The sequence below is a fragment of the Xenopus laevis genome, chromosome 1S (genome assembly GCF_017654675.1).
Source record: "Xenopus laevis strain J_2021 chromosome 1S, Xenopus_laevis_v10.1, whole genome shotgun sequence".
Classification (NCBI taxonomy): domain Eukaryota; kingdom Metazoa; phylum Chordata; class Amphibia; order Anura; family Pipidae; genus Xenopus; species Xenopus laevis.
The window spans coordinates 174,015,718-174,029,451 of record NC_054372.1 but is presented as its reverse complement, the minus strand read 5'-3'; the positions used below and the strand labels follow the sequence as shown (position 1 = coordinate 174,029,451).

General features: G+C 40.9%; 1 protein-coding gene across 11 annotated transcripts in view; it reads left to right on the top strand.

Annotated features, from left to right (window-relative positions):
* The window catches only part of lhfpl2.S (LHFPL tetraspan subfamily member 2 S homeolog), an 84,362-nt gene that overhangs the window by 47,346 nt on the left and 23,282 nt on the right, over positions 1-13,734 (top strand). For 4 of the 11 annotated variants that reach the window (XM_018244462.2, XM_041580521.1, XM_041580522.1 and 1 more), the window contains one exon: positions 2,182-2,281. The exons of the other annotated variants lie outside the window; for them this stretch is intronic. The gene's annotated coding sequence lies outside the window, so the exon portion shown is untranslated. The remainder of the gene's footprint in view (positions 1-2,181; positions 2,282-13,734) is intronic. 11 annotated transcript variants of the gene reach the window in all.

The following is a 13,734-nucleotide window of genomic DNA, read 5'->3' as shown; positions in this document are numbered from 1 at the left end:
AATATGTTAGTTGACTGCCACCTGAATGCTGATACGTTTGATGACTTCAAAAATAGAGGAAGACTTTGCCAGCTTTATCAACCTACTCGGTCTTGCAGTGTCAAGGTAAGCAGTAGGGCTTAGTAGGTTATGTTTAGGAGGACATGAACAAGGGCATGATCTTGTGTGTGACCAGGCAGCTAGACGGGGTGTACTATTGTGCCTTTAGACTGGGAGGCCAACCTGCAGATCTTGTGTTGTGCCAGTGGACTCCATGTTCTGCTTTTTCCGAAGTTGCCGGAAGTTGCCTCACATGGAAACTTCGGGTGACTTGGGAAAACTAAGCGACGCGTGTGGTTTAGCGCAGGAGACTTTTCATTATAGTGGATGGGAAAAGACACAGAGGCAGTTCGGGGAGATTGTCGCCCAGAGAAAAAGAGGCGATTAGTCAGCAGCCGACAAAATTTCCCTGAATCTCCTCATGTGAATTAACCCTTAGAAGTGCTATGCCATCTGAACTAGGAGGGAGCTCCCAGTGTGGAAAAATATATTTTTGAGTTTACATCTCGTTTAAATGATACAGAAATGAAATTCTTTATCTGTTCTTTATCTGCTCTGTGTCCTGCACAACACTTTTGAAGCACAATTAGAACACGGGAAAGAATTCATAGAATGGGGAGGGTTAAGGAAGGGTACACGTTTGGTAAAGGAGTAGGTTCACTGCAAGGACAAGCTGAAGTCTTTCTGTATAGCTCTGTTAGCCTGACAGCCGTATAATACAGACATATTTGTCTTCTGAAACATCACGTACTGTAAAAGCATACTCTCCTTTTATTCACGTTTGCTATGGAATGAATACCTCACCTCTGCAAACAAAATCTGTTAAACAACATGAAAGAAAATATTATTTTTTCACCTTTCCCAAAAGATAACAAGGCAAATCCCGGATGAAGAGAGGCAATACATTCTGGTCTCTTTGCAAATGATACTAGGTTATCAGACTTTCTGTCCAAGAATTTCCAATACAGGTATGGGACTTATTTTCCTGAATGCTCAGGACCTGGGGTTTTCCAGATAAGGAATTTTTCCATAATTTGGATCTCCATACCAGGGCGGGAACTAGGGGTAGACAGGGTAGGCACATGCCTAGGGCATAAAGCTGGGGGGACGTACCTTCTCTGCCTCCTCCCCCTAGCCTGGTCCCCTGAGTAGCAATGGCGGAAATTGAAAACGGCTATATGGCACAGGATAAATAATGGATAACAGATAACACCATTATGTTCTACAGAGCTTATCTGCTGTGTAACCTGAGCCTTTTCTCTTTTGAATGGCTGCCCCCATTGCTACACAGCAGCTTATTTATATAAACAATAGTAGTGTTTCTGAAGCAAACACAGCAGTTTTACTAGTGCAGGGCAACACTGCGTTATATTTTTATTACCTTAAAACACTTTCATTTTTTGATGTTACTGGTCCTTTAAAAAAAAAAAAAACCTACTGGAATAATTGTAGATACAAAAGAAGAGCAATTTTCTGTTGTTTTTTAATTCATATCCTTGGCATTTTGCCTGTGACAACACAGTCCGAGCAGCATGTTCTTAAAAGTTCTTCCTATTGCTATTCTTTGTGGTCTCTCCCTGGTATCTCTTTTCCTTTATGTGCCCAATCTGTGCCTAACCCTAGTATGCAAGTACATTTGTGCCAGTATCCCAAACTTTTGGTGAACTTTTCATATCTGACATTAGGGGAAAAAAAAACCCTCCAGCAAATGACCTTTATTGGGGGGATAAAATCTCCTCGGGCAGTGTAATTGTTTGAAATGGTAATGGAAAACAAGTAGATTGATTCATCTCTATCTCTCTGATCGGAAATGAACAGAAAGGCTCTCTCAGGCAGGATTCATGCCGCTCAGAACATCTTATGTAAATAAATGACACTATCATTTGGTATAGGTTCGATAATTCATTCTACAAGTTGTCCAGACACATGTTTAAGAGCATTGGTCATAGCGTAATATTTCTTGAATCCTAGAGGAACCAGAGCCAGGATGTATAATGAATCCCATCTGCTGGCTTTGTGCACTTAGAAATTACGCCTTTGTTAGTTGAACAGGGAGCAGGGTCCCGCGGCACCTCTGACCCCTATAACTGTAGCAACTTTCCCCTGCTTTTTTACATTGCCCCATTTGTCTCCCTGTTGCAGGGTCAGTCATTGTCCACTTAGTATTGGTTCAAATGCCACCCTGAATGGAAGTTTTCAGAATTATTGTAAGGACACCTCCCATAGGCTCCATTTTAATAAGGTAATTCTATTTTTTTCATTTTCTTTTTCACCGTAACAATAAAACAGTGCCTTGTACTTGATCACAACTAAGATATGATTAATCCATATTGGAGTAAAAACAATCCTATTGGGTTTATTTAATGTTTAAATGATTTCTTAGTGGACTTTAAGAGGGTCAGTCATTGCCCACTTAGTATTGGTTCAAATGCCACCCTGAATGGAAGTAGTAAGGGAGTGGGATTTACACACATACATAGTTGAATAAACAAGTGGATTGTGATTTGTCCAAACATATATTCATATCCAGCAGCTATGGTATGGGATCCATTATCCAGAAACCTCAGAACTACTGTAAGGACACCTCCCATAGGCTCCATTTTAATAAGGTAATTCTATTTTTTTCTTTTTCACTGTAACAATAAAACAGTCCCTTGTACTTGATCCCAACTAAGATATGATTAATCCTCATTGGAGTAAAAACAATCCTATTGGGTTTATTTAATGTTTAAATGATTTCTTAGTGGACTTTAAGGGGTTGTTCACTTTCAAAGACTTTTGGTTTCAGATAGATCACCAGAAATAAAGATTTTTTCCAATTATTTTATATTTTCTAGTTGTGGTCATATTTTCTATTTGTGGTCATTGAAGTGTAAAGTTTCAATTTTCACCTTCTAAAGCAGCTCTGGGAGGGGGGTCGCCGACTCTAGTTCTAAATTGATACATTTAGTTGATACATTTGTTATCTTTGTACCTGCTGAGCAGAATATCTGTGTTTCATTAGGGTAAGGTCACACTGGGAGATTCGGGGAGATTTAGTTGCACGGCGACTAATCTCCTCTTCTTTGGGGCGACTAATCTCCCTGAACTGCTTTCCCCTGTCTTCCGCCTGCTAGAATGAAAAATTGCCAGTGTCCTCATGAGGCAACTTCGGGCGACTTTGGAAAACGAGTGCCATGCTGCTGGCGATTTTTCTTTCTAGCAGGTGGAAGGCAGGGGAAAGCAGTTCGAGGAGATTAGTCGCCCCAAAGAAGAGGCGATTAGTCGCCGGGCGACTTAATCTCCCCGAAACTCCCAGTGTGACCTTACCCTTAAAGGTAGCTGTTAGAATTGATACAATAGTTGCTAATATTTCACAGATACTGCTGAGAAATGTATCAACTAAATGTAGCAAATTGTAACAGTTCAGATGCTCCTTGATCACTGAGCTGCCAGACTGAAACACTAGAGACACAAACATTAAACTTTCAACTTAAATTTTGGGAAAACAGTAAAAAAATAAAATATGGAAATCAATTGAAAAAAGTCTTTGTTTATGGAGAACAATCTGAAAACCACTGAACTGGAAAAAGTGTTTAGAAGGTGAAAAACCCCTTTAGGGTAAGGCCACACTGGGCGTTATGGGGAGATTTGGTCGCCTGGCGACTAATCGCCTTGTTTTTGCGGTGACCAATCTCCCCAAACGCCTTCCCTCACTCTGTGCCTGCTAAAATGAAAAAACGCTAATCACACGCGGCGGTTTGTTTTCCGAAGTCGCCCGAAGTTGCAACCAGATCTCCCCAAAACGCCCAGTGTGGCCTTACCCTTAAGGTATAGAAACTGCAAAAATATCTTTTATCTGGAATAATAAATAGCTGGCCTATTGCACACATTTCTCTAATTTTAGGGCTGTCCAATTGGAGACCAGAGTTCGGATGTAGTCCTTCTTAGGACTTTTATAGCTCCTAGTTTAGTCAAGGGACTTGTTTATTATGACATTGTCACTTTTTATATAATCCCTCCCTCAAGCATACGGTATGACAATTTACTGTTGACTACTGTTGTAATTGTTAACTGACACTGTCTTAGGACAGGGGCACACATGGAGATTCGGGGAGATATAGTCGCCCGGCGACTAATCGCCTCTTCTTTGGGGCGACTAATCTCCCTGAACGGCTTCCCTCGTCTTCCACCTGATACAATGCGAAATTGCCTGTGGCATGGCACTCGCGGCACTTCGTTTTCAGAAGTCGCCCGAAGTTGCCTCACGGGGAAACTTCGGGCATTTTCGGAAATCGAAGCTTGGCGAGTGCATTGCCGCAGGCGATTTTTCATTTTAGCAGGCGGAAGGCAGTTCGGGGAGATAAATTGCCCCAAAGAAGTGGCGATTAGTTGCCGGGCGACTATATCTCCCCGAATCTGCCAGTGTGCCCCTGCCCTTAAATGTGCCATGGTGCTGGCTCCACATACCTTCAATATTAAGACGGAACTGTGCCCTATTAGAACAAATATTTACAGGCCCGGATTTGTGTCAAGGTCACAAAGGCCCAGGCCTAGGGCGGAAAAATTTTAGGGGCAGCATGCTAAGGAGCACTGGGGACTCTTAAGTTCCCCAGTGCTCCGCTGCTTGAGAGCAGGTTGGGTACACCTAGGGGCCAGCACTAAGGCCGTGCGGCGGCCTGGGGGGGGGTTACATGCAAGAAGAATCTGGCCCTGAATATTTATAAGGCTAAAATCAGGGGCGCAACTACAGAGGAAGCAGACCCTGCAGCTGCAGAGGGGCCCAGGTGGTGTAGGGGCCCCGGTGGTGTAGGGGCCCCATGAGGCCCTCATTCATATACAATTTCAATAGGTATTGGTGAAACCGGTCAATCTCTAGAAATTTTTTCCACTTTTTCCCTTTCCAGACCCTAATTTCCATATGCAAATAAGGATTTTGTTCAGTATTCGGCGGAATCCTTCACCAAGGATTCAGGGATTCGGCCGAATCCCAAATAGTGTATTCGGTGCATCACTACCAGTAATATCTAGTTACGCCACTGGCTAAAATGCTAAATGTTTTGCAAATATCAGTGAATTGAGGTCAGTCTAATCCAAGCAAAAAATGTGGCAGATTAGAATTAGACTTCAGCCTTGTTTTGTCTAAGAGTGAGTTTTAATGAGATTGGCATCTGCACGCTGTGCCAAAGCAACCAAATGACCTCATGTACCGAAGCCTTTTCCCTCAGAGCTGCCGTGTCTCCGCTTCCCCACACACTTACCATTGTCAGGGAGATTAAAAGGGTCTGCTCACTGTGTGACCTGAGTCATACTGTTCCCCATAGGGATTTGTACAGTAAATCTTCTGCCGTGCCTGTGAGTGGTGTTTCCCACAGACTGCTGCTCAGCAAATGCTTTATTTCCCGGGACTGATAATCTCCAAATAAGCTCTGACTCTGCACAACTGATCTGGAGAGAGTTGATCTAAGATTGGACATGAAATGACTATGTAATTGCCAGCAGATGACACTGAGATTACAGTGCTAAGTGATTTACAGGGGCAGAGGACGTGGAGGTGGAAGCAGCTATACACCCAAGAAACCCTTCAGAACCATGAATTCAGTTTTGCTAGGGGATGCAACTTAGAACTGCAGTTTGTTTGTAGATAGTAAGCTCTAATGGGCAGAGCCCTATTTATATTGTATTTGTATATAATGTATAGGGTTGATGGATACCCTTTTAGACAGTTTGGCAGCACTGTATTCATTGAGTGGTGTGTGGTCAACCCCCGGAGTACCCCCAGCATGTGAGTTATTCAGATTTGCAGGCTGTAGTACTCACCCACTATGTGTATGTGTGTTTCTCAACAAGGCTGTTGCAAGGGTGGTCTTACAAATACAGGTATGGAACCTGTTAACCACAGATAAGGGATTTTTCTGTAATTTGGATCTCCATACCTTAAATATACTAGAAAATCATCGTTTCATCAAATAAACCCAATAGGCTGGTTTTGCTTCCAATAAGGATTAATTATATCTTGGTTTGGATTAAGTACAAGGTACTGTTTTTTACTGCAGAGAAAAAGAAAATCACTTAAAAAAAAATGTAATTATTTGCTTATAATGAAGTCTATGGGAGCTTTCTGGGTAGCAGGTTTCTGGATAACGGATCCCATACCTATAATATGTTCCGCCCCCACTTTAGTGTGTGTTCTATTAACCTCAAAATATAATACATGCCCTTTAAGTTAGAAAATTTCCTCCACCACCCAACAACTAATAACTTATCTAAATAAATATATGTATGTGTAAAGGGAATATTGTACCCCCTCTACCATAAAAATACAAATGTGAAAAGTAACCAAGGCACTGAATAAACAAATAAATACACAGACTGCATTTTGTATGGGTTTTGGGAGTCTTTATACAGTGTTGGACTGGCCCACCGGGATACCAGGAAAACTCCCGGTGGGCCCAGGTGTCAGGGGGCCCTTGTGCTGCTAAAGATTTGGCCTATTTCATGGTCATTTCATATTTCTTTGAGAACAAAGAAGCTAAATAGAGGGAATAATAGATTATAGTCTGTAAAGAATAGAGAATAGGAGACTAGAGGTTGAGTGAGGAGAAGAATAATAATAGTACTGAGAGTGGGCCCCTGGTCTATGGTTCTTTGGCGGGCCCCTGGTCTAAGGTTTTTGGGTGGGCCCTTGGTGTCCCAGTCTGACACTGTCTTTATATAATATAATTCCACAAGGGCCACTATTAATAGTTCTCTTCTGCTATTACTGAGGGATTTAATACTTGGAGGAAAGGTTTGAAGTCAGATGAGCCCTGAAGGTGCAGATTTGAGCCCTTGAGTACCCTCACCCCCTTGACTTTGACTTTTCTCTCATTTGCCTCCCAGTAATCTCTAAATTCCGGCAGAGCAGTTTACAAATGGTTACTCCTTACACCTATATGACCGTTATTGCTGAGCTCTGCTTCTACTGAGGATGATCCTCCAAATCCCCTTGCAGTTTTACCAAGAAACAATGCTACGTCTATATACTGTAAATGTGTGTTAATATGATTTATATGTTTCAGCAGTTGGGGGAAGATCTGTCAGTGGGTAATTAAAAAAACTGGCCTGACAGCTGCTGAAAACCACACGTGGAAATTCACATAATATCTGGCATTTAAAGAGGCAGTTACGTTAAAATCTGAATCATTCTTAGTTTCTCTCTGTGGCATTGCATCCTGAAGCGTTGGGTATTCATATGTTCATCGAGGAAGTCATAAAACAACATTAGTCTGTTTTAACCCGTGTAGTGACATCTTTGTTATCCTAAAATCTAAATATAAAATTTTTTAGATACTTATGAATGTAACACATGAACACACACACACACACATATATATTTGTGCAGTAATTCTTATCTTGGACAACAATGTGGCAAATTCTTCAATATGCTGTTCTTTTATAGCATTATTATTACATCAGTACATGAGAGTGTAACAGATGAGCGTGCCACTGCACAGACGCTAGAAATCACGGACGTTCATTATGACTTATTTTGGAACAAAGTGGCAACTTTGTGGTGTGTTTCAGGCAATGGGGAGGCATTTTGGAAGAAACAAAACAAATACTTTTATGCAAAGCTGCAGTGGAAACACATCTTATATTCTCATTTCCCACACTTCTGTATGTGAAATGGAATAAATACTTTCCCCAGGTTAGAAGAAACAAAAGCGTAATGTTCAGAGCATTCCATGACCAGGGGGATTTAGTAATTGAAGCAGTTCCTTGTTCTTAAGTAGGTTCATTATAGATGTCCAAATTAGTAATGTGCGGATTGACCTGGGACCCTGGGTTCCGTTTGATATTTTGGCAACAATTGCGGCTCCTGGCTTAGTGCAGGCTAAGCTGGGGAAGTATATACATTAAAGTGATACTGACACTAAAAAACGACTTTGTATAATATGAACATACATTAAAAATGACCTATAGGTCATGTTGACTTTTTTGCCAACCTGACTGTCCCCTCTCAGCCTGTCAGTTTAAGTTTCTAATGCTAACGGACTCCTGCTGCACAAATATGGCAGTCATATAGATAATGTAAAAGCATTGGGCAAATACTTAATGGCAAAATTATAAGTAGTTAATTTTATGGTCAATGTAAAAAAGTCATAATTTCTGTTGTCAGTATCTCTTTAAGATTCCTTCTCTGGAAGCCAGAGGCAAATCCAGAAGTAGCTTATGAAGGGGAAAGATGTGGGTACAGGTTGGGTGTGGGTCCTATAATGGCAATATTTTACAGGTTAGGGGTAGAGCAACAGTAACACCAATGAAATTTAAGTGTTTAAATGTAATGAAAATATAATGTACTGTTGCACTGCACTTGTGCAGCTGGTGTGTTTGCTTTAAAAAGACTACTATAGTTTATATAAACAAGCTGCTGTGTAGCCATGGGGGCAGCTATTCAAGTGGTAAAAAAGGCTCAGGATACACCGCACATAACAGATAAGCTCTGTAGTATACAATGGGATTCTTCATAACTTATCTGTTATCTACTGTGTATCCTGTGCCTGAATGGCTGCCCCCATGGCTACACAGCAGCTTGTTTATATAAACTATAGTAGAATTTCTGAAGCAAACACACCAGTTTTACCAGTGCTGGGCAACACTACATTATAGTTTAATTCCTTTAAAACACTTGAATTGTTTTGCTGTTACTGTTCCTTTAGGTTTATGACCCGCACATTAGTCATCATAGTCCAGAGTAAGTGAGTGAGACTCTTTTATTCAGAATGAATCTGGATGAATGTACAAATGGAATCTTTCACTTTTCTTTGTTACCCTAAAATTGACATAGACTTAACGCCAAAGTAAGTATCAGCCCTGCTGGCTATAGTTGCAATTCTGGAGAAGCAACATATTTCCTCTGCATGTGTGTTTCTATATACTTACAGTATTGTATGATGAGGTGGCTCTAGTACTGCTACATACCTCCCAACTGTCCCGTTTTTCATGGGACAGTCCCGATTTTGACGGCTCAACCTGCAGTCCCAGACTGTTAGTGAAATGTCCCGACTTTCTCTTTGATTTCCTGCACTGAACATCCAGAAAAAGTTACAAAGTTTCTAACAACGAGGCTTTAGGCAGAGTTAGCCCAGAATGGCAGGTGCACTTAGATACACTTGTAACAATTTAATATAAGTAAAGAAACAATTGTAACTATTTAAGATAAGCAGATCTCTTGGGGAAACTGTGACTTGCAGCTTAAGGGCAATTCACTTTCATTAGCAAAACTGTAATTACACATAAAACCTGAACCCTAAAACTCCCATAAATGTGTTCACACTTTCCATAACCTGCTAAATTTAGTAAAAAGGATTGTCCCACTTTCTTATTTCCAAATGTTGGGAGCTATACTGGTATAGTGTGATATTATACACAGTAAGAATTACAAGGAAAATGCTATGATTAAGAAAAACCTGAATATGTCGTCGTACTTGTTAGTTTTATACTAGGTACGGTGCACTTGTATCACTCCACAGCCTCACATGTAGTTCTTCATCATATCCCCAGTAAGAAAAAAACGAAGAAAAAAACCGGAGCGACTCCAGTGGCCAATATGTCCGAGATCCAGTTGACTGTAACAGATAAACGAAACATTCAAGCATGTCAGATAGGATCAGTTTATCTCTTTGTTGTGGCAACCTACGATTACTAAAATAGTCTGATTAGAGGGAAAAATAATCTTCTTGAGAAAATGCAGCTGCTTTTTTAGGAACAACTGTGGCAGCAAACTGAGCCAGACATCACCACCATGAATGAAAGCACAGGGAGAGACTCATCTCATGGCAGAGCCATAAATAGTGACAGTGATGTTTAGTCATTTGCAGCTCTGGTCTCAGGGACCAGACACAAACACAGGTCAGCAGAGGGTAAGTGTTGGTGGCCTCACAGTGAAGCCTTGGAACCATTCCCTTATGAGTTCTTGAAGATAAGCATGATTCCACACTTTAGCCTTCATTGTAAGAGAATGTAAAACTTCTTTATGTAGGCTTGGCTAGAGGATAACATTCTGTAGGACTTGAATAGACAGCCGTACAAGTTGAGGGCACTGTTCGTTATTATCTGAAAGGCGGCTTATAGATCAAGCATGTGAACCTGTGTCTTCTTCCACTGCGCACGTGGATATTGTTTATGCCAGTAACGTAACTACGGGACACGGATGCAGGCTGGGCACCCACTCCCCTCCAGAAGCTACCTCCGCTGCAGATTTGAATGTGTGCGAACCGTCGACGGGCCCGGTAGTTCCGTCACTGGATTATGCCCATCTTTCAGCAAAATCTGAAGGGGGTGTTGTATAACTGTACAAAAGTGTTCTTACTTGAGTTAAAAGAAACACATCGTCACACTTCAAGCTGCCAGCCAGTTAGTGAATGGCAGCTAGCAGTAATTAGAAGGCAACAGAAGCTGTATGTATATATATATATATATATATATAAAAAATATATAAAAAAAAAAATAGAGAGAGAGAGAGAGAGGGAGATAACATAGTCAATTGCTGGGTGCTAACCAATCGAGAGAGAGAGAAAATGAATATATATATATAAATAAATAAATGCATCTGGGTGCCGGCACAACTCGTGTAGTAAGTAAATATTGCCTGGGTGCAAAAAGCCCAAAAGGATAAATGCAGTCACGACAGATGATCACACTCGCAGGTCTTATGAAGAGATAAGTGTTGATTTGTCCAAAAAAACTACTAACTATACTAATGTATATATATATATATGTGTGTGTATATGTATGTGTATATGTGTGTATCTATATGTGTATATATATATATATATATATATATATATATATATATATATATATATATATATATATATATATATATATATATATATATATATATATATATATATATATATATATATATATATATATATATATATATATATATATATATATATATATATATATATCTCTAGATAGGTGCACTCGGATAGCCATGGTGATGCCTAGGTGCTGGAACAAAAATTCATATCTATAAAGCAAAAAAACTTCCGCACACATAGGTCTTGATAAGTGGAAAAAAAGCTGGTAGATTTATTTCAACGTTTCGGCTTACAAACTCAAGCCTGATGACGGCTTGAGTTTGTAAGCCGAAACGTTGAAATAAATGTACCAGATTTTTTTCACTTATCAAGACCTATGTGTGCGGAAGTTTTTTTGCTTTATAGATATGAATTTTTGTTTATATAGCACCACTTATATACACAGCATTGTACAGCAGCACAACAAATTAGCAGAACAAACAGAGGTCACTACAATACTAAATACAGATAAATACAAAGTACTATAATACAAGTAAATGCAAAGTACAGGTACAGTAAGATTAAAAGCTTAGTGTGATAGAGATAAGAGGATGGAGGTCCCTGCCCTGCAGAGCTTACAATCTAAATTTACAATCTGTCTGCTAGCAGAGCAAACATCTGGTGTGCCACTGGCCTAAGACTTGGTCAGTTTAAATCTGAATGCACGGAATATTCAGTGAATGTTCTTTAGTGAATCCGTATCATTGGTGGGCATGTTTAGGGCAGAAGCGTGCCAGTGTGCTACAGTACTGTCAGATGTTTTAAGCACACAGACCCTGTGAAACCTCTGAATTATGGAAGTTTGGAAAAAATTAATTACGTTTAAGTTAAATATTGTTATGTGTAACAATCCTTCAGTTGCCTGCTCATTGCTTCTGCCTTTTCATAGTGTGGAATCCCCAAAAGTCTTCTCAGTTCAGGAACTTGACACGTGGTTTTCCTGGAAATCCGAGTAGCACTAACAAGTACCAAGCTTTTATTATTCCCAGTCCCCTTGCATTGTTCCACAACAGGAGGAACCCACGCCGACAGTCTGTACTCGCTCATATTTCCAAGGACAGGGCTGAGATAAACTCATTTTATGAGCCCCAACAACAGCTGCATTAGTAACACTGAGAAACATCAGTAAGTTTAGTCACACATTGAACCAACCTTATTGGAGAGCTTCCATTACAATAATAAATCCACTAAACATTTTTACAACAATATTTTTTCTTTCTTACTGTTTTTATATGATTGGTGTTGTATTTGCATGTTCCATAACTCTACTCTGTTTTTTCCAACTGCAGCTCTTGAGTGTGAATCACTAATTTTCCTGCTGTGACAAAAAGATTCCTGCATCAGTCAGGAATGTCCAGCTGTCAAGCAGTCAAACAAATTTACTAAGGTAGCACACAAATGAACCATTTATTCCTCCATGACTATAAGAAAAAATAATGCTATTCACTAAAAAAGATGTATTGCCCATTCACTATAGCCAGGGTGAGACTGGCCCGGCGGGATACCGGGACAAAACCCTGCGGGCCCCGGCCCTCATGGGCCCCGCGGTCCAGACCCCCTCTCCTGATCTCCTGGTACTAAAATAAAAACCAATCTGGGGCGCATATGCGCTCCTTGCAGCTCCGTGAGCGCATGTGCAGCGTCGCGATTAGGGGTTGTCCGGAGGGGGGCCCTGGACAGCAAGTCCCAGTGGGCCCCGGGCCCCCCAGTCTGACCCTGACTACAGCTTGGGGACATTTTTAAGAAAGTGTTTGGCATGTATTATCAGCTTGAAAAAGGAACTAAAATGTCCTGAAAGATTGCTATAATTATATTAGTTAGCCAATATAGGCATCACCACTTTAATTTTTTTATTTCAAAAGGGTTGCCCTGTAACATTTTTACTGGCTAACACGGTACAACAACTTTACCTGCATAGTTCTACTCTAAATATGCATGTCTCATGCAGTGGTTTGACTGCTGTGGTTAGGGTCCTGCCGTGGGTCGGGTACCTGTGGGTTACCCGGCAGAAAAGCGGGTAACCTGCAGGTTGTGGGTATAGAAGTGGGTCGGCGGTTCTGCAGGTTCGCGGGACGGTCTCTCAATACCAAGTTTTACTCCTTTACGTTTATTTTAAAACCTTTTTTCTGACCATGCCTACTTCTAATGATGTCACCTCTGGTTTACAATAACACCACTTCCTGTTTCTTGATGGTCAGTGGGTCGCGGATCGGGCTGCAGATAACGCACTTGCAGGTCGGGTAGCAGATCCAAGCAGGTAAGAATGCGGGTCCAGGTGCAGGTTGCGGGTCACAAGTCGGGTTTCAAAAATTGGTTCCAGGCAGAACTTTAGCTGTGGTCCTTTCTCGGAGAATGGATTAAACTTTCCCATACCCACTTGTAGCCTTCTCTCATCAATTTAAAGGACAAGGAAAGGCTGAGACACTGTTGACGTTGTTTGCTTATTCTGAGCTGGCGTTCCACCACTTCATAAAGTTCATCTCTCAGAGCAGTTTACTATAGGGCGACCCAGCCTCTCCCCAACCTTTTGTCTCAGCCCTACTAGAGCCAAGGAGGTGTTTGTTTATATTCTTTTGCTCACCTCACCCAACTGATGGCATCAGGGAAGCGTTGCTGCTGGGATATATAGTGGCGCTGCAGGTCAGGGTGCTCATCACTAAGTAACATAGTAATATAGTAACTTAGATTGAAAAAAGACACACGTCCATCAAGTTCAACCTTTTAACTCTATTTTCACCTGCCTAACAGCTAGTTCATCCAGAGGAAGGCAAAAAACCCAATTTGAAGCCTCTCCAATTTGCCTCAGAGGAAGAAAAAATCCTGACTCCAAAATGGCAATCGGACTAGTCCCTGGATCAGTAGAAAT